This window comes from Vidua chalybeata, unplaced genomic scaffold, assembly GCF_026979565.1.
Source record: "Vidua chalybeata isolate OUT-0048 unplaced genomic scaffold, bVidCha1 merged haplotype W_reject_10, whole genome shotgun sequence".
Classification (NCBI taxonomy): domain Eukaryota; kingdom Metazoa; phylum Chordata; class Aves; order Passeriformes; family Viduidae; genus Vidua; species Vidua chalybeata.
Genome location: NW_026530345.1, coordinates 685,239 through 702,777, shown reverse-complemented (window position 1 = coordinate 702,777; position 17,539 = coordinate 685,239). Strand labels below are relative to the sequence as shown.

The following is a 17,539-nucleotide window of genomic DNA, read 5'->3' as shown; positions in this document are numbered from 1 at the left end:
GGTCTGGAATTCCAGTTCCCAGTAGGGAAACATGTTCCTGCCCTTGAAGGCAAAGCTCTTAAGAAGGGGCCAAAAGCCAAGTGCAGCAAGATCCTACAGTGACATTTCACTGCCAGCCTTCAGTGGCTTAAGATCAGAGATTAGAAGCAGGCCGCGCATCAGGCTGTCCCGAGCTGGGTCCATGTCAGGTCTTTGCCAAGTCCTTGCCAACTCCTTGCCAAGTTCTTGCCAGGCCTTGTTCGGAACAGCCAGCCTGACGGTTCAGTGGTTGCACCTGCGCTGTGTCCTGTTCTAAGCCGGAACTGCAGTGGGGGAAGGGATTCTTTCTCGTGGCAATCGGAAGGCAGAATGGAAAATGAGGGGCTTCAGACGGGCTCTTACACCACCCCGTGACTGACGATTGCCCTCGAAAGATCTTCATCAGCAGGGTTCCATGGTGTCGTCGTGGAGTCTTCAGGACTCGTTAAGTGTTGGCAGCAATCCCAGGGAAAAGAGAAGAGAAAAAGGAAAGGAAAGAGAAAACAGAAAAACTAAAACAATTAGTAAGCAAATTATAATTAAATAATAAGCAGAATACAATAAGTATTAATTAAACCAGTAATAGTTAAACAATAAATTGTTTAGATAATAATCAATATTCATCAATTGAACAATAGATTGATCAAATAATAAACCAGTATAATCAATATTAAACAATAAAATAATAAACCTGGTATAATCAATATTACTCAGTACAATTTTCTAATCAATAAACAAAAATAATTAAAACAGTGATTAAAACAAATCATAAGAGAAAATTATGTAAAACATATCTTCTAACCTTATAATCTCCTTGTGTCTACAGTCCTGGGAACATCTATAGTGTAAAGGATGTCGGCCAAGTGGTGTGCATTAATTATAGATGTCAATTTTGTTAATCGTTTCATCATTCTCCAATTCACAATAAGCAAGATTACTGATAAAACAAAACCAATCATAACTAAAATCAAAAGAACAACAACGGGATGGCACAATTTGTTCAGGACACCGGTGGCAGTAAGCGACCACCCGAAAAGGGTATCCCACCACCTGTGCTCGGCATCACTTTTCACCCTTTCTACAACACAATGTATTTCTTGCACATCATGATGAACAGTTACCAGAGTTTTCTGTCCATTCTTCTTGATTTTTCCTAGGATCTCTATTAGATCTTGATGAAGTAATAGTTGCTTTACCAAAGTAAGGTTCATCCCAATGGGAGTAGGCAATAGCTTGTGAATCAACGTGAGATTGGATTCTAAAAGTTCATGTAAGGTAACTGGAGCTACAAAAGAAAAATCACATCCTGCAATTTTAGTAAAGTTGCAAGCACAAAAATTTGAATGATTTTTAGTATCTACTACTGTACTTTCTATAAACACAGTATCACAAGTGGTTCCAAAGCAGGCACACCCATTGCCTGTATGTACAAGGACTGTTTCAGAAGTCTCGTTAGGATGAATGTCAAAATGACAGATATTTTGTTCTGTGTCTAAACAGATATCTTGAGCTATAATTGCATTACCTTCACAGATAAACCCTAGTTGTTCTCGGATAGTACAGGACTCTAAATTGACAGTTTGCCATTTGTCATCAATTTGACGGGCCCATTCTCTATGTTCAGAAGGATAGAAAGTGGCTCCGTCATGATTTAATCCTAGTGCAATGATAGGGAATATCAAATGCACCGAGGCATTACTTATGGTCAACACAAATGCTGTGGCTGTGTTTGTGTTAGGGTCATAGGTAAAATTCACTAAATTCCACCAGGATTGGAAATCTCTTTCAAAGTCAGTGGCACTGTCCCAGACTATTTTCCTAATCTCAGTAGGAAAAGTGCATTCTTCACCTTCTCTTATAATTGAGGCAGCAACTGACTGCATCCATAATTGAGCCTGGATACAGCTAAGAGCTAAGGAAACGTTGCTTTGTGTGGCATTAAGTGCATCAATTATCAATTTGCTATCATTTACATTTATCTTTTCCCAATTTGGTAGAATGTTTGATAGCAACCACTGATGTGTTCCCAAGGCCGATAAGGATGATTGCAGTGGCTGCTGTATTTTGGTTAAATCTTTAGTCGTGGAGGCCAATTTATTCATTAATACTTCTGAATCAATACTATTTAGGATTCCCAGTCCCGTTCCCACGACACCAGTTATGTCTCTTTGCACCCGGTTTTTAGGAGGGTTCCACTGTCGCAGCCAGGTTGTCCAACCCTGAAAAGAGGTTTGAAAAAAGGGTGAACAAGCTGGTTGTCTTTCTGAGACATTGTTTTGCATCAGCAATTTGACTTGTTTAAGAGACCATGCCGGATTAAATAATATCTGTTGTTGGCCAGTTTTCCTGATTATATATGGTCCAACTTCAAAAATTTTCGGGGTAAGCATAACTGGTGGCTGGGCTCGAGTGGTGGTAGTGGTGGTGGTATAAACCGTAGTAGATTGGGCTACAGCATTTATTATAAACTTAAAAGAAAGCCCTTCGGTGTTTTTTCCCCATGAGCAAACCACTTCTGCAGTCTGTGTTAGTGTAAAATTGTGCCAACAATCCTGTACGCTTGGGTGCGTGCAGACTCTCTCCTGCTTGTCTGTTTGACCTATTTGAACACTGATTGAGGTTGCCTTACTATAAGCAGTTTTGTTAACCATCCGGCATCCTATGCTAATTTTCTCCCCCATTACCCCTTGAAGTTGCCAGGTTTTGTATTCTTTCCATTCTTGCCTGATGTATATCTGATTATTATGCATGACAATAGTTATTAGGTTTAAATCTTTTACATTTCCCATGTATCCGGAAAAATAAACAAAAGCTTGGGACCAAGGTCCTTCGGTGAAGGGGCTTTCCGTCCACTGGGATATGACTATTGTGTTATTATTGGTTGTAGCATTAATCTTAAATTTGTAAACCAGGCCTTGGAAACTAAATGGGTTGGTCAAGTTCTTTTGCCAGCTACATGTCACATAAGTGGTTTTAGTTAAAGTAAAGCTATACCAGCAATCAACAGATTCATTTTTACAGTCTTTTGTAATTGCAATATTGTTAGTTCGGCGAACTGCGGTATAATTACCATTATATTCTTGACGGCAGCATAGGGTAAGGGGAAATATTTTGGCACACTCCCATTTCTTGGTAGGGCATAATTTTGCTGAAGGGATTTTAAAATAATTTTCTCTTCCTGGTTCCATAAAATTTCCAGCAATTGTGATAGAGGAAGCTTTCTCATGTAGAGATCCTTCCACTTTTCTGCATGCTACCACAATAGTCTCACCAATCGTTCCAGTTTGGGTTCTGGTCCATTCCTTCTGATCCCATCCCCACTCACTTGGACGATATACCTTGGAGTTATGTAGCACAATAGTTGCCCGTGATGACCTTTAGGATATGATCCTAGGACATTAGTGTGCTCGATGGTAGCTTCAGACCACGGCCACTCAGCAGGGTTCTGGCCAGAGAGTTGTGGTAAGATGCAGAAAAGTATCACCAATTTTATCATGGCTCAGATGATGTCGTCCCTCGAGGTTCTTCTGTAAAGGTAAACACAACAGAAAAGTTCTGCCACTGTATGGCAGAAAAGGTTAGAATGATGGAATTATCCAGCGTGTATTTATCCTGTGCTCCTTTCCCAGAGCATCAGAAGCTATCCATGCATATTTATTCAGAGGAGTTTTCAACACAAGTGGTACCTCCCCTACTGTAGGGAGGTCTACTAAAACAGGTTGTCCAGGATAATGAGCAGGGTTTGTGGAATCGTCAGGTCCTTTCAGCGCAGGAATGATGCTTGGAGCTGTTGGGCAAAAAGCAGTGATCTTGGGACACCCATTTACTCCCCATCTGTCATTTACACCTTTGACAGCTTCCCATAATCGGAGGACCCAATTTCCTTCCTGTGGTTTTAACAGTCGCTTTAAAAGACCGTTAGTCCTTTCTACAATCCCGTTAGCTTGAGGATAGTAAGGGGTGTGAAAAATCCATTTGATTCCTTCACCTTTTGCCCAGTCCTGTACAACTCTGGCAGTGAAATGAGACCCGTTATCAGATTGAATTTCCTGTGGCTTCGGGAAAGTTCCAAACCACCCTTGCAAAGCCTTGACAGTATTGTCCCCAGTAGCTCTTTTAAAAGCATCAGCTTGAACTAACCCAGACACAATCTCTACTCCTACCAACAGAAAATGTTTTCCTCCTGATTTCTTAAAGGGACCAATATAATCTACCTGCCATGCGTCCCACAAGCCTTTGCCTTTCCTTAAATGCAAAGGGTCATCTTCTAAAGGGTGTCTTTCCAGTCGCTTGCGACACTGCTCACAGGCTGATATGCATGTTTTACACATTTCCCTAGTAACGGGCCAACCCCGGGCATGAGCTTCCTGGTATAAGTCTTTTGCACCTGTGTGCTGTCTTTTTACATGCAGCCATTCTAACAATTGATTCCATTCCTCTGTAATTTCTCCTTTTTCAGGGGGATAAGCCTTGCTAGCTCATCAGCTTTATTATTCCATTCTCCTGCTGGATTCCCATCTGTTTGATGAGAGGCCACCCAGCCTACTGCAAAATTCCCCTGACTTGCAATATTTAATATTTCTTGCCATTTCTCCTTTTGCCATACTGGAATTCTGTTGACTTCCCAATCGTTTTGCTGCCAAAAAGGAAGCCATTCAGTACAACCTTTGTATACAGCATAAGAGTCAGTGTAAATGCAGACCAGGGAGGAATTCTGTGCTTCTCGTTGGAAAACACTCCAAATAGCTACCAGCTCCCCAGCCTGTGCACTACCATCTCCTTCTGTAATTATTTGCTCACCAGAGGAAATGTGAAGGGCTGCTGCTTTATACTTCCACATTTTACCTTCCCTTTTAGCAGAAGCATCAGTAAACCAAGAATTTGCTGATTGTTCAGGAGAGAAAGGAGGGGCAACTTTAATTACAGAGGCTGGTTTATCTTGGCCACTATCCAACCCCTCAGTTTCTTGGATTGCTAAATTCTTTAAAGCTCCTTCTGTTATTGTAAAAATATTACAGTAATGCTCGATTTGAGCATACCACTTTCTCACTGAGGCCCTCTGAGCCACCCCGTCAGGAGGGGGAGTTCCACTAGTGACTGTTTTAATAACCTTGAAGGGCCCCCTTAGCACAATAGGTTGTTGACGTGCTCTTTTTTCCACTTCAATGAGAGCCAGACTAACCACAAACAGTCCCTTTTCCCAGGTAGTGTATCTTTTCTCAGCGTCTCTGAAACCATGAGAATAGAAACCCACAGGCCTTGTTGGACCCTCAGGTCCCCCCTGCCATATGTGTACTGACAGCCCTGAGGCAGCAAATCCCCATTCTACCTGAAAGGGATCTGTAGGATGGATGGGACCCAATGCTTGGTGAGCTGTCGCCTCAAAAATCAGTAATTGTAATGCTTCTTCCTGGGAAGGAGTCCAATCCCATTTTACCCCTTTCCTCAACAAGTCATAAAGGGGCCTCGCAATTATTGAAAAATCTGGAATGTGTTGTCTCCAGAACACTAATAGTCCCAGAGCCTGTTGGAGATCCTTCCTAGTGTGAGGCATTTTGATCTGATCTAAAGAAGTCAAGGTGTCTGGTGGAATACATGTCATGCCCCCTTTCCACCAAATTCCCAAAAACTTTACTTCTTGGGAGGGCTTTTGAATTTTTTCTGGGGGAATCTGTAAATCAAGACTCTCTAAATGGGAGATTATTTTCTGTTGAGTCTCTCCTACTGCTTCAATTTCATCTCCTCCCACCAAAATGTCATCAATGTATTGATAAACATCTACATCATCAGGTTTGGATATCTTTTCTATTTCTTTAGCTAGTGCATGGTGGGCTAGAGTGGGGGAATGCTTGTATCCTTGGGGAAGCCTAGTGAAAGTGTATTGCTGTCCTTCCCACGTAAAGGCGAAACGGTCCCTATCTTCTGGCTGTATAGGTATCATAAAAAACATGTCCTTGACATCTATAGTTGCCATAATTGGATGAGCTTTTTCTTGAATAGATATTATCAACTCAGCTAAATTCGGGACTGCTGCCGTGAGAGGGTCAGTGTTGGCATTAAGCCTGCGGAAATCAACTGTTAGCCTCCATTTCCCATTGGATTTACACACTGGCCAGACAGGTGAGTTGAAAGCAGAATGTGTGTTAATTATTACTCCCTGGTCTCGCAAATCCTGTATAACTGGTTTGATACCTTCTCTGGCACCTGAAGGTAGAGGGTATTGTTTTACATTTGTTATTTTACTATATGGTAGAGAAGGTGCAGTTTGAAGCAGCTTAATATTTAAAGGTGTAGTGCCAAAACACCACAAAGATCCTTCTGAGTCCTCCCATTGTCTCCCTAGTAAATTGTTTGGAATGTTCCCAATTACCATTTTGACAACTAATTGATTCTCATCTCCAGGAAGTGTGAGTTTAACCAAGGCTACATTCATAGATTCTGAGTTTCCTAGGGCATTTAGAACACAGTATTGTCTCTTAGTTGGAACAACTCCACTCCTCTGAACATCCTTTTCTGTTAATGCAGAAATTTGTGCCCCAGTGTCAATCAAAAATGTTACAAGAGCACGTTTGGGACCTGTAATAGCTGTAATTAAAATATCTCCTAATTTATTTTTAGTGAGCATTCCCAAATATACCCATGCTCCATCCCTTCGCTCATCTGTAAAGGACGGAGAAATTAGTTTCCCTGAAACTGTGTCAGCTCACTTCCCAAATTTTGGGGAGAAGGTTGAGAGAGAAATACCCGCTGACTGGATTTTGAGAGAGGAGTTGGGAAAAAGGTTACTGTTTCTGTGTTTCGGAGGAGATGTTGAGGGAGGGTTGGTTCCTTGCCCGTGTTCTGAGGAGGGAGGGGAAGGAGAGGCGGAGGAAGAGTTGGCTCCTTGCCCATATTTTGAGGAGGTTTGGGTGCAGGGGGTTGGATTGACGGATTTGATTTTCGATGGCGCCAATTAGTTATTAATTTCTGTAATTTATCAAGGGGCAAACCATCCATTACATCTCTGGGGACTCCTTTTTGGACCCCCAATGACCACCAATGCTGGTGGTTAGGGTTTTGTTTTCCCTTTTCTGAATTTTTACCATGAGGAATCTCAATGGACCGAACTCCTTTTGTTTCTTCTGGTTTTTCTTCTAGGGTTTTTACTGGTCCATATTTTCTACAGTAATTGATCAAATCTTCTGCAACTTCACCCCATGCCCAGACTTCACGGCTACTGGCAGGCGAGCTGCATTTGGAAGCTGCGGCTTGTAAGGATGAATGGAATGGAGTAAAGTTGGGATCAGTAGATTCCGTGCGATCAGTGGGATTACCCAGGAATCTGTCCAGTCTTTCCACAGGGCTTAGTGTCATAATAGTTTTTTGTAAGGTAATAGCAGTAGGTTTAAGTGTTTCTGGAAGCCCACGAATTAAAGGGGTCATTATTTCGGGCTTCACAGGTAATTGCATCGGGGATTCAAAGCCAGGAATTAATTTCTTCTCATGAATCATTTCCAGGCAAGCGGCTTTATGCACACTTTCTAAGAGTTGGTCAGGGGTACTAATTATAGTTATGGGGTCTCCCCTTTCCAAGGGGCTTGTCCCCCCGGCCCAAAAAGCCGCACACTGTGTCAGGGACCATGTGTCACATTTATCTCCCGTTGTTAGGAAGACACCATGTCCCCAGTACCCACTGGCTTCTTGTTCAGATAATTTAATTTGATCACCACCAGTGAGGGACATCCGGAAAACATATTCTGTTTCTGATTCGTGTGGAAGGCGTCCGTATTCCCTTTTAAGTTTAGCTAACTCAGTGGCAGTGTATGGTATGTGTTTGGTTGTGATGTGAGGTTTGAGATCATCATCACTAAGATAATTATACTCTGTTTTAATTAGGGGTCTCAAGTGATGGCAGCAATGTTCCCCACAATTACTTGCTGCTTCTAGTTCCTTTTGGGGGTAAATTTGTTTAATGTGAGGAGTTTCCTTCTCCTCTGTTTCTGTAGGGGAATCAGCACTGTGTGATTTGTTAACATGTTCTTCTGTTAAGGCAGCTCACAATGCATAAGTTACATTTCTTGCTTCATATAACTGTTTTTGTAAAATTTCTACTAAATTTTGAAGGGAGTCTATTATTATTTCTTGCTCACTTCTTTGCTGTGAGCGAGTTTCTACGGCTGCCGTAAGACAAGCTCCCAAAACTGAGCATAAGATAGTTTTATTCTTGCCCAGTTTGAACTTTGTATCATGTTGTAAAGAACACACTCTATCAACCACAATTATCCAAATTAAACCAATTATTTTGTGCCCATTCCTCTCCTCCCGGAGAAGGTTTGGCACTGTATTTAGCTAGTAGAGCATAAAGCCCAACTTTAGCTTTATCATTAAGGTTATCACTCATTTTGTGAAGGGACCAAAACCACGACAGGGAGGTACAACTTAAGTTCCACAAAACTACACAGCCCTCGCTGTGTCGCCCTTCACTTCCCTGGGTGGGTGAAAGGACAATAATCTGCCTGGGAGGCTCTGCTTAGTTGCTTCAAGTTGTCCCTTCCTTCCCAGACCAGATACACACAACAACAGTGTCCCGCCTTTTGCACTAGGGGATCCTTTGTGAATTCCCAAAGACAGTGTGGGTGCCTTTTCACCTGCAACCCTTCTGTCTAGACAGAAATCCTGTCCGTGACGCCAATTTTAATGTCACGATCCGCTTATTGCGGGGTGTCGTGATGGTTCTTTTCACCGATCCCAAAAGTGCAAAAAGGCAAACAACAAGGGACTATCAGTTAATCACAACAAATGCACCTTTATTAGGGGCCAAAACAGTAAATGTGATAGTGGGGTTAAGAAAGGAGTTAAAAGGATAGAGAGAGAGAGAGAAGAGGGGTATGGGAATAGCTACCAACACAGGCGAGATCCTCAGTGGTCCGGACGATGGGGATCCGTCTGTCGTGTCGGGGAAGTCTCCGAAGTTCTGGTCGACTTGGGGGTCCAGTTATAGTCCACAGAGGAAAGAGGGGGGAACAAGTGTAACAATGAAAGTCCATTGTAATCGCCACGCGGGAACACGTGAGTCCACAGAAACCACCAAAGCAAGACGAATACAATGAAGAATAAGTCCATTAAAATTACTGAAGGGAAACAGGTCATGTCATTAGTGGTCAGACCACCAATTTCCCCTCCTCCCTGTAGTAGGGGTCTCAGTCTCAGTCCTTGGGAGGAGGGTTCTCATTCTTTGTCTGTCACAGTGGTAACGAGGCAGATGAGGGGTCTTCAATGAAGGACCACGGGAGTCACCCCAAAAGTTCATTTGGCTTAAGAACGGAGATTAGAAGCAGGCTGCGCATCAGGCTGTCCCGTGCTGGGTCCATGTCAGGTCCTTGCCAAGTCCTTGCCAACTCCTTGCCAAGTTCTTGCCAGCCCTTGTTCGGAATAGCCAGCGTGACGGTTCAGTGGTTGCACCTGCGCTGTGTCCTGTTCTAAGCCGGAACTGCAGTGGAGGAAGGGATTCTTTCTCGCGGCAATCGGAAGGCAGAATGGAAAATGAGGGGCTTCAGACGGGCTCTTACACATGGGAGACACGTCCCGAAACCTGGGAGTGGCTGCACGGGGTGCCCATGGTGGGGAAAGGGCAGAGATGGAGAGCAAGGCTCCCGTGTGTCCTGACAGGGCCTGACTCTGTCCCCTGGGGCTGGGGGAGCTGTCCCAGGGCAGGGAGGGCCAGGGCTGGCAGGGGCTGCTCAGGGATGGGTTTGGCCCGTGTCCCTCGAAGCAGCGACTGCCCAAGCAGCTGCGCTGGCCCCGGGCTCTCCTCCCGGCCTGCTGGGCTTTGTTGGGTGGCACAGCCTGTGCCAAGGGGCGGCAAGGGGCCTGCAGGCCCCAGCTCTGGGGGAAACAGAGAACGTCCTGGCCGTATCCACTGTGCTGCCAGCTCGGCAGTGCAGCACAGCACGGGCTCACGCTCCCCACTGCTCCCACAGACGTTATCACTGAAACAGGAATATTTGCCCCGGATCCAGTGCGCCTCCCAAGAATTGTCTGCCCCCAGGATGTGCGCAGGTCCTGCATGATAGGCACGGTGGTGACACTGTTCACCGTGCCCCTCGTGCTGATCGGCTGCTATCTTGGCATTCGGAAGCTGTACCAGAGCAGACGGTCAGTTGTTGATTTTTCTCCACAGCTTTCTTGTAACTCTGCTCATAGCATTGGTAGCCTGACTCGTAGTCATGCTGCACTGGAGCTGTGGCCAGTCCGTGGTTGTCCAAAGAACTCTGCTGAGGGCTCTGCTGCTGCCCAGTGCTTTCATTGGCCTCTTCATTGCTGGGCCTTGTCCTGGGGGGCCCGCTGGGGCTGCAGCCAGTGCTGGCTCCCACTGAGGCTGCCAGGCCAAGAGCAGCCCCGGGGGCACAGGGCAGAGGCAGGGCAAGTTCTCAACAGTATTTGGGCCACACAGCTCAGGACAGGACAGTGCTTATTTAGTAGCTCATGTAAAGTTTCATGGTGACAGTGATGTTACCAGACAAGCAAATCTGCTCCAGTTCAGTGTACAAACAAATCCAACCTGATGAAGGTTTGGCTTTGGCCTTGAGGCTTTGCTCTTTGTGTGAGCCCTGTTCTGGATTGATTCCCACTCAGTCTTGGAGCCTGTTTTGGGTGAAGGCTCATCCCGGCCCTGACCCTTGGCAGTTCTGGGCTCAAAGGCACCGCCGAGGCCGCACTGCACGTGACTGGGCTTCAGGGCTCCATTAGCAAAGGGCTTTGAGAAGTTTAAATTACTGTATTCTTACTCTTTGGTTTTCTTTATGGAATTCCTTCCCTTTTTTTTTAAACTTAATTTTAAAAAAACAAATTCTTTTCCAGTGCTTTTTCCAGTTATTTGAGATAGTGAATGATGGCTGGACCATCGAGGATCTCGTCTCGACGGTGGTAGCTCTATTTCCCTTCCTCTCTTTTCTCTCTATTTCCGTTTTCTGTCCCTTCTATCGCATTTGCTGTTGGTACCTAAATAAAGATGCATTTGTTGTGATTAAACTGATGGTCCCTTGCCATTTGTAGTTTTGCACTTTTGGGATCGGTTAACAAACCATCACAAACACCCCGCAAGAGTGGATTTTGACCGGTTGTGGGGGACCCTTCGGTCTGTTGGATGGGGGAGGGAGCAGGGAAATGGAATCAAGATGAGACAGGGATCAGCCAGCCCCACGCCAGGCAGCGTTTTCTCCTCTGAGAGCTCCTCTGAGCTGAGCGAGCTGCTGAAGCCTGCGGAGCAAATGAGAGCCGGGACTGAGGGAAAGGCTGGCTGGGAAGGAGTCAGATAAACCCGTGTGGGCATTTCCCTTTCCAAGGGGCTCCTGGGGAGACAAAGGAGACAAGAAGGATTCCCCACCTCACGACATCTCCTTTTTCCCTTCAGTAGCCCTATTGCAGCCACTGCTTACAAGAGTTTACTTGATCCCCTCGATGCCAGGGAGCACCAAGAACTTGAACCTTGCTGGAGTCCAGCCCTGCCTGCCTGTCACCGAGCACAGGGGAAAGATGCAGAACCTGGGCAGGGGCTGAGCCAAATTGGCATTTTGCCCCTTGTGATTTCCTCCCAGCTTTTGCAGCAGGGCGACAACGCCATCGCTGCAAACCACTCCCTTTTGCAAGGCACACGTGGACCTCGCTGGAAGCTCAGGGCTCTTGAAGGGGCTGCTGCAGTTGGCAACAGGAGCTGTTGTTGAACTTTTCACATTGCTTAACCCCCCCTGCCAAATGCCATCAAGTGGCTGAGGAAGGACACAAAAAGATTACCCTGGAGGAAGGGAGGCCAAAAGCTTGGAAAAGGATGAAAGAAATGCTCTGATCATGACGATGACAAAAAAATAGAACGATTTATTTCTGACAGCAAATGAACACCCGCCGCCCTCCAGCCCTCCCAGCCTGGCAGGCCGAGCGGAGCCGTTTCCATGGCATGAGGTGCTGGCAGCCTGCAGAGAGAAACCAGAGAGCCACGGTCAGTCACAGAAGGCTCCTGTGCCCTGTCCTGCCATGGCCTGTGCCCGGGCCAGGCTGCTGGCTGTGCTCAGAGCCCAAACCTCCCGAGCCATTCTCTGTTTCGAGAGAAGGGCAGCGTGGCAGGCCACGTTCCACCTCCTCCACTTCAGCACAGCACAGCAGCCTCCTCAGCAGCTGCAAGGGCGGGATGCCCGTGTGCCCGCTGCCCTCTGCCCGCAGCCCTTCTGCCAGCCCAGCTGTGGAGCCGGGTACCCACCTCTGCAGACCTGCTGCCAGGAGAGGAGCCGATCCCGCACGAGGTCCTCGTCCATCTTGAAGGGGATGTCCCTGCAGGCCGTGGCCCCTGGGGTAGCGCTGGCACTGGATGTGCTCCACAGACGGTGCAGGCGCTTCCCCGTCCAGTCCGGGCACCAGGTGTAATCTTCCTGGCCAAATAAAGAACAATTGCATGGAAGTCAATTCAAAACAAGACCTGGAAACAAGAAAAACCTACACAGCCTGTCACTGTTTCATGGGCCTGAGGAGGGTCTGACCACTCCATGCGAGAATGAAATCTGTCCAGGGATGGGGAAAAACCCCACCTTTCCCGCCCATAAACGCACCCCTTCCTCGAGGGCCTGCAAAGCAGACCAGCTGGGGCACGGCTTCGGAACCCGTCCCCCTCTGCTGCCCCCATCCACATGGATGGATGCTTTGTCAGGCTGGCTGCCCCCGCCCCAGCCCGTGCCAGGCTGGCTGGCAGAAGCTGTCAGCAAGGCCAGGAGCCGGCTCCCCTTCCACAACATCCGTCCCCTGTCCCACCAAAAAGCAGCTCGGCAGCCGGGGGAAAAATTAATATTCCCCAGAACCGCCGAGTGGGGAACCTGCGGTGCGTGGCCAGGCCGAGCCCTGCCATGCCTGGAAGCACGAGCATCCCCCCGCCCCTGCGCCGGCTGGGGACTCATCTTGATTTCATCGGGGCGCAGAGCGTGTCCTCCAGGAAGGGGCCGCAGCCAAAGCCGGTCGGCTTTGCCCCGCCAGCTGTCGGAGAAGCGCCGCGGGAGACAAGACTCATGATATCATGATCATCAAGTCTCAGTTTATTGCAACAAATTACAAAGTTTATATATACTTGTTAATTAGTTCATGCTTATTGCAAAAGCCAAGCTCATGACTGGTTGCTGTGTGATTTGCGCATCTGCCTTGTTCGGTTGCTCTTGCTGTTCTTGTGATTGATACTTTTTGGTTCTTCTCTATCTATTTCTACATACCAAGCAGTTTTCAGCATTCTGATTCTTGCAAACTCTGATTTCTACATATCCTGATTTCTATACCCAGGGTCATGCTGACCGTTGCAGCAGTCACGTAGCCCCTCATACTTTGACCAGTTTTACAGTTTCATGTCCCTTGCTGTTTAACCATTCTTCTGCCAAGCTCTCTACACTTCCCCTGTTTTCTTTTTGCACAACAAGGTGTGCATTCAGCATTTTCTGCAAAAGTTGTTATAGAAAGTGCTGCAGACGCCTGTCTCCCTTCAATCTCAACAGTCAGCACCGGGGTACGGCTCGCAAGTGTCATCCCGCCAATACCGCTCACCGTGGTTGCTGCAGGCTGAGTGGGCCAAGACGCAGGCCAATGACCTGGATCGATGACGCTAGTATCTGCACCCGTATCTAAAAGTCCTTTAAGCACAATGCTATGTCCTTGATGAATCAGGCGGCAAGATTTTTTGGGGCGGGTTTTAAGGTCTAGGGTAAGCAATGCAAGACCTCCTGTCGAGCCAAATCCTTCCGGGGTTCTAGGGACCTGGGACATAGGTTCCAATCCCTTGGTCATTTGTGGGAGTGGGATTAGCTGAGCAATTCTTTGACCTTTTGGTACCGTCACTGGGGGATATGACGTATGAGCGATGATCATAATTTCACCGCAACAATCGGCATCGATGATTCCTGGTTCCACAAAGAGGCCTAATATAGCGGCTGAAGAGCGGCCAATAATGAGTCCTCCCATAGTTTGTCCGTGTATTTGTAGGGGGCCATGGATTCCCGTTGGAATCTTATATGGTTTTGAGGTCAAGAGATCAGTCTCTACTGCGGCTGCCAAGTCCAAGCCGAGGCTCCCGCAGGTGGCAGGTTGGAGTTGCTGGGAGGTTTCGCTCCTGCAGCTGCCATTTGTGTCCAGGCGCGGCCGCTGTTCGCGCTGCTCTGGGAGTTTCCCTGCTTCTTTCGGCATGCATTGGAGTTGTGGGTATTTGATTGGCATCTGCGGTACCAAACTCCTGTCGCTCCGCATTCTTTTCGAATGTGACCTAAGTTTCCACAGCGGTAGCATCTTGTTCGTGCCTCTCCAGTAGTGTTAGAACGGGGGCGCGCAGCTGCAGCTTGAAGGGGAGCAAGGGCTGCTAAAACCTGATTTTGAGAGCTTATTGCTTGTTCCCGTAACCCCTGTCCTATTTCTTGTAAAGCATTAACTATTAATGCCTGAGACCCAACTGGCACTGAAGCAGCCTTCTCTAACAATGCTTGGACAGTCCAATCCCCAGGAAAGGAAGTAATCAAATTTCTGGTTGTAGAATTGCTATTCTGCAGTATACACTGTTTAAGTAGGGCATCCTGCATATGATCGGCCACCCCTGCTTTGGACAATGCTTCCATTATCTTATCCATGAAGGTGCCAAGAGGCTCCTCTCTACCTTGTTTAATCCCCATATACATTGGGACTCCACACGGGGTTTTGACCTTGTCTATCGCTCTTCTTGCTACTATTGTGGCTTCCCTTAATTTGTCAGGTCCTAGGGCAGCCTGTTGTTCCAGACGTACATGGGCACCCTCTCCCAGAAGCTCGGCTACAGTAAGTCCTGCTAAAGGGTCGCCCTGAGCCCTAGGTAAATTGGCGCTTCTTACCGCTTCCTCTCTCCAGCGTGCCTCAAAAAGTAAGCGTTGATGCGGGATAAAAATCAATTTGGCCATTCCCCTAACATCGGACGGTAATAAGGTATGAGCATTAAAAATAAAATCAAGCATTTGCCTAGCGGGCTCACTGGTAATACTATAGCTCTCCACAGTGGCACGCAGCTGTGTTACAATTTTCCAGTCAAGGCTCTGGACCTGCGCAGTGTACCCCCCTTGAGCATTTGGCGTAAATATCACTGAAAAAGCAAGGGTTTCCTGTGCTGCCGTGAAGAGCTCAGCATCCCCCGTCTGCATACCCTCCCGAGCGACAGCAGCCCATACCTCACGTCTCTCTTTAGCCATGGCCTCCGCGAGGTCAGATTCTGCCCCAGGGACAGGCTCCTGGCCAGGAGACGGAGGATGTTGCAGGGCGGGTGCTACAGTAACGTTTTGTATGCCTGGAGGGGGGCGCGGCGGTGGGGGTAAAGGGGGAGCTGACGGTCGCACTTCAATGTCACCAGTGTCTGTGGGAGGTACAGGCATTGCAGAAGCAGAGATGGGGACGGGAAAGTTTGTGAGAACCGGAGGATTTGGCTCACTGGAGAGAAGCAAGGGTTCATATTCCTTATTTTTCTCCTGAGCTGTTCGTACCCCTTCCACCGCCCTTTTTTCTGCCTGACACATCAACAATTCGTTATGGACCACTCTCCAAAGTTTACTCATTTTCTTGCCCGGTTTATCATCATCTAACACTAATTCCCACAACTTGTCGTGGTTTGACATGGAAGTGAATTTTTTCCAGGAAGTTGGGTCAAACCAATCAGTGGTCAGGTTTGGATATTGGCACCTGGAGTGACCACTGAAAGTATGGACACGCCTCTGAGAACACAGGGGGTTAAAAGCAAGAACTCCCAGGAGAACTCTCTCTTTTGGTTCCGGTCGTCAGAGAGTGCAGACTCTCCCCTGCCCAGCCTTAGGCTGGGTGGGGGAGGGGAAGCCACGCGGCCTTGTCCAGGTAGGCCGAGGGGGCTGAGGGTCTGGAACCCAGCCAGCTCCTGTGGACGGAAGGGTGGAGAGAAGCGGAGATGCCTTTGCCCCCCCCCCATGTGGGAAAGAGACGGAGAGCCTGGCGGCACCTGGAAATCTGCCTGCAGAGGAGAAGGAGAAGGGGGGGGAATGCCCAGCGTGGGAGGCGGAACGCTGGACTGAGATATCGGCCGTCCAGGGAGTCTGAACTTTTAACCCTTTCCAGGAAATGAGGGCTTTTTTAAAGTATTACTCCTCCTTGATTTGTAGTGGAAGAGAGATAGTCCGGGACCTGAGATGTTAGAAGAAGAAATATTTAGGTGGGAGGAGATGATGAAGTAGCTTTTGACTGGACTCTTCTTGTTAGCCATGGACTGAACCAAAATCTCCTGCAATAGAGACTGCATTTTAGGGGGATGCAGTGGTGACCCAGGGAGACCTGTTTCAGCTTCGAACAGCACAAGAATGGCGAGAAACGAAGAGAGCTGAAGAGGGAATGGTGATACCCTCTGTCTTCGGGAAGAAGATGAGTCCTGTTTTTGGACCCCTCGGCCCCAGGGGAAAATGGGGGGGACTGTAGTCCCAGGATGAGAAACTGAACTGTTATATCTTTGGGTCCGTGGCAAAGCATCCTTAAAGGAGCCCTATGAGCAGTCTGTCCATGCACAGTGGTGAGAGCACTGTGACATGGAAAGGAGAGTGTCACACTGGCAGATTTTTCTTCTGGGCGGTTGCCATGTGTGACAGGGAAACACAGGGGGGCAGCTGTGTTTCCTGGGGGGCCTGTGGTGCAAGAGAGACTTCTCTCTCCCTTGATAGTTTAAGCATAGATTACCTGAAGGGTGGTAATTTGATCAAGAATCCCGGGTGATGTTTCATGGCTGGGTGTGTTTGGAATTGGGAGGAGGAGGGGTGGTTTTAAAAGGTCTTCATCCTGGATTTAGTTTATGTGTTTTCTGTATTAGTAGTAGTTTAATAAAGTTTTTTTCCTTTGTTATTAAGCTTGGGCCTGCTCTGCTCTGTCCCTGATAACATCTCACAGCATTTATTTAGGGAAGGTGCATTTTCATGGGGGTGCTGGCATTGCGCCAGTGTCAAACCATTACATCCCCATATCTTCTCCATTCTGAAAGTTCATGAACAGTATGGGGGTTTACAAAAAAGCCATAAGAATGAGCATGATGTAAGAGCGAAGGGAGATCCTTATCTAAGTCAATCCCCCTAACCTGTCTTTTTCTGAGAAAAGCACTAAATAAATCATATGCTGCTTGCCTGTCCATGGTTGCGTCGGTACCGTTGCTGGCCCCTTCAAGCTTCGGCAGCATGTATCAGCTGAGCCCACCGCTGTGGTCACTCAGGGCGCGGAGCAAAAACTGGCAGCTCTGTCGCCGTCCTTCCAGCTGCAGGACCCGAACCCAACGGAGCACCTCTCCTGCCCTTGCCTCGTATCACGTCGGGGTCACCATTTGTCGGAGAAGCGCCGCGGGAGACAAGACTCATGATATCATGATCATCAAGTCTCAGTTTATTGCAACAAATTACAAAGTTTATATATACTTGTTAATTAGTTCATGCATATTGCAAAAGCCAAGCTCATGATTGGTTGCTGTGTGATTTGCGCATCTGCCTTGTTCGGTTGCTCTTGCTGT

At 47.4% G+C, this 17,539-nt stretch overlaps 3 long non-coding RNA genes across 3 annotated transcripts; 1 reads left to right on the top strand and 2 right to left on the bottom strand.

Annotated features, from left to right (window-relative positions):
* Nucleotides 1–81: 81 nt before the first annotated feature.
* On the bottom strand, nt 82–1,631 carry LOC128783096 (uncharacterized). The gene is made up of 2 exons (XR_008428996.1): nt 1,215–1,631; nt 82–451 (listed from the first exon to the last, which is right to left on the bottom strand). It is a non-coding gene; the product is annotated as an uncharacterized LOC128783096 (long non-coding RNA).
* An 8,009-nt stretch (nt 1,632–9,640) lies between these two features.
* On the top strand, nt 9,641–11,032 carry LOC128783089 (uncharacterized). The gene is made up of 2 exons (XR_008428986.1): nt 9,641–10,152; nt 10,858–11,032. It is a non-coding gene; the product is annotated as an uncharacterized LOC128783089 (long non-coding RNA).
* Nucleotides 11,033–11,167: 135 nt separating this feature from the next.
* LOC128783098 (uncharacterized) lies at nt 11,168–12,414 on the bottom strand. Its single transcript, XR_008428998.1, has 3 exons — nt 12,251–12,414; nt 11,791–11,966; nt 11,168–11,256 (listed from the first exon to the last, which is right to left on the bottom strand). It is a non-coding gene; the product is annotated as an uncharacterized LOC128783098 (long non-coding RNA).
* Between the last annotated feature and the right edge of the window lie 5,125 nt (nt 12,415–17,539).